Genomic DNA, 3,382 nt, shown 5'->3' on the forward strand with positions numbered 1-3,382 from the left:
AACCGACGCCTCCGACACCTCTTTTTTGCATGTTCCAAGGAACAATTCTTCTCCAGTGTTGAGAACAGGAAATAAAATTGTACTAGAACAGGAAATAAAAGCTACAGTTTATATACCTGGTTTCTAAATTTGTTTTATATATTTCAACAATAGAGAAGGAAAGCAACCCCCTTACAGCCCCTTCTCCCTTGCACCTGAAGCACAGCCCTGGAGTTCTGGAGCAGAGCGCCCCATAGTGGTCACACGCACCCCTGCAGCTCCCCCGTCTTCCTCAGCAGGTTTGTGTCCTTTCTCACAGGGACTTGCCCTCACTGTGTATTTCTCTTGCACAATAATACACGGCTGTGTCCTCAGTTACTGAGTTGCTCAGTTTTAGGTCAACTTGCATCTTGGAGGTGTCCCTGGAGATGCTGAGTCGGGACTGAAGATGGGTTATATTATGTTCTTCCAGTAGCCCTCTATACCACCAATCCAATCCAGCCCCTTTCCAGGGTCCTGGTGGATGCAATATACACCATTGCTGGTTAGAGAGAATCCAGAGACTAAGCAGGTTAGGGACAGTGTATCATCAGACTTGGGCCCAACTCCTGCAACTGTACCTGGGACAGAACACCTGTGGACAGAACACACAGTGAGTCACGGGCTCTTAGCCCCATACCCACCTTGGAGCCTCTGTCCAGGGCATACTCACATCCTGGAGCTGCCACCAGAACGAGGAAGAACCAGCGCTGATGCATGTTCCTTCCCACGAGGTCCATGATCTCAGACACCATGTCAGGGGAGATGGAGTCCAAGTTGGGGTGAGTGTGAATGTGGTTTTAATTCTGGTTCCCGAGTGCATATTTGCATGGGGAAAGTCTCTGTAGAGGAAGGATAGGACCCAATGGAGCCTGGTGTGTGGGCTCCCTTGGAGGAGTTGCTGACTGTGGCTCAGAGAACTCAGGCCTTTCCCTAGACCCTGTCAAAGCCGGGCCTCATCCTCCATCACAGGGAACGTGCTGAGGAGTTCTCAGGTAACAGGAATTGCTCAAGGTGAAATGGCAGCTTGGGAGGAGAGTCTCCATGTCTCAGGTCCCTGATGACCGAACCCAACCTCCCCCTCCCTCCCTTGGCCTCTACCCTGTAGACCGGACTTGCCTCTTCATGTCCCTGTTTGGTAGATCCTGTTCTCCTACTTCATAAAGAAATACTGGCAGGTAATACAGAGTATAATTGTCACAGTAAATTCTGACTATCCCTAGTCCAATCCACGGTTAATTAATTTTCAGTCTATTTACTATCTTTTCTTGCATGAACATTTCTTCACGTGGGGCAGTTTTATCCTTATTATCCAAGATGGGTATTAGGGTGTATTTGTTTATTCTCTTTTATATTGGAACAAGGACGATGTTTCTGCCCAGGTAACCTTCCTGGTCAATGGCACCTAAACCTGCTCTGTCCTATGTACAAATCAGTGTCTAAAAGATGATCATGAACCTCAGCCTTTCTTGGGGTTCATCACTGAAGAATTCCAACCCTGTATGATGTTTTGAAAGACATAGTAAGACATGGTGTCCTCAGCACACAATCTACTGGGCCAGAGTTTTGGTCTTTGTGCAAAGACTCACACATTCTATATAAGTACAGTGTGCAATCCCTGAGCAGTGATACATGAGGCCCTATATAGCCCCCAAATGCATAGAACTGAGACACAGTCTGTGTCACATACTATACCCCTAATTCATGGAACACCAGAGGCTTCAGTTAAATCTAGGGACAAGAGAGTTTGTTTTATCATTTGATGTTTAAAAAAATCAGCATTAAGTATCGAAATTAATCAAAACATTGAAAAAGTTCAACAAAATTCTGCTAAGAATAAACACAAAGAGAAAAGGCAACTATGGCTACAAGATTATTGAGATGGATGAATATTACACCTCATGTACAAGGTGTCTTTAATGGATTAATAAACATTCTCCTATATAACGCACATGACTCGCTGTAGCTCCGTCCCAGAGCATCTGCAAGCCCAAGATGATGAATCCTCACAGATCTGACCCCAGCGTCACTGTCTTTGTGAACTCCATCATTGGCAGCAGTTTCTAGGGAGAGATGGACCCCCAGACCTCAGATATAATCTGGATGGAGCGGGAGATGCACAACGATGAAACTGTTTTCTAAAGCTACTTCACCAGATCAACAAGAACTTTCTTAAATCTATGAAAGCTTGTTTCCCACCAACAGCTATAACTGTAGATTTTAAAAATATTTAAAAATTATTTTCAGTATAATAAATAAGATGAATTTCTTTTTTAATGTTTCTTGACCCATTTTCTGTGTGTTTCAATCTTAGAGATGAATACTAAAAATATCCTTGTTCATTATTAGTAATTTATTAGAAAGAAGGTAAGAAATCAGTTAGAAATGAATGAAAGTCTAGATCAGTCATTGTGTATTTTCTCTTTTTTAGACACTCCTTCCATGAAAAATTAGCTTTTAATTTTGTTCATAATAGAAATTTGTGCAGGGTCAATGAAATGCTTTCCACATGAGTATCCCAAGATCATTTTCCAGGAGCACAAATTGATACCTGAGCACTGTAGGTGGAAGCAGGACACAGATAGAAAATAAACACAGAGTACTTCAGGTGTATTCCCCAAGTCAAAGAAAAACACAGATAAATGATATTTGGATATCATTTTTATATAATGACTAGATATCCATGGGCTGGAGCGATAGCACAGCGGGTGGGGCATTTACCTTGCACATAGCCCACATGGCTGACCCGAGTTCGATTCCTTCGCCCCTCTTGGAGAGCCCGGCAAGCTGCCGGGATTTTCTTGCCCTTCACGGCAAAGCCTGGCAAGCTACCCGCAACGTATTCAATATGCCAAAAACAGTAACAAGTCTGACAATTTATTGTGAGACGTTACTGGTGCCCACTCGAGCAAATTGATGAACAATGGGAGGACAGTGCTACAGTGCAGTGCAGTGTTGAGTTTAGTTCGCTTCTCTGTTACTTTCTCATCTAGTTTAGTGGATCCAACTGGAACTTCAGGTCTGAGGAATGAGGAGGTGTTGGTGAGTCCAGAAACTTTAGGATGTGTAGGACTAGGATGAGTCTGAGGAGATTTTCAGTGCAGCCCTGAAGTTAGGCCTTGGGCAGTAGGTGTTGTGGGTCAGTGTGGGGTGGGCGCAGCTACTGGGCCCTCAGCAGGGCAGGGACAGTGCCCATGCACCTGTAAAGCACCCTCTGGTGCTCAGCCGGGGTCGGTGTGTCTGGGAATTCCAGCTGCTGGGCAGCCCCTCCTGGGAGATTTAGGTGGAATCTGAGGAGCAGGGCTGGTGGGTGAGTGGGCATGAGGCAGCTGTGGGGGTGGGCTCGGTGCCCTAATATTCATAT

At 45.0% G+C, this 3,382-nt stretch overlaps 1 pseudogene; it reads right to left on the reverse strand.

The window, feature by feature from the left end:
- Window positions 1-334: 334 nt before the first annotated feature.
- Window positions 335-737, reverse strand: LOC130030199 (immunoglobulin heavy variable 4-38-2-like; annotated as a pseudogene).
- Window positions 738-3,382: the final 2,645 nt, after the last annotated feature.

This window comes from Sorex fumeus, unplaced genomic scaffold, assembly GCF_029834395.1.
Source record: "Sorex fumeus unplaced genomic scaffold, SorFum_2.1 ptg000044l, whole genome shotgun sequence".
Taxonomy (NCBI): Eukaryota; Metazoa; Chordata; class Mammalia; order Eulipotyphla; family Soricidae; genus Sorex; species Sorex fumeus.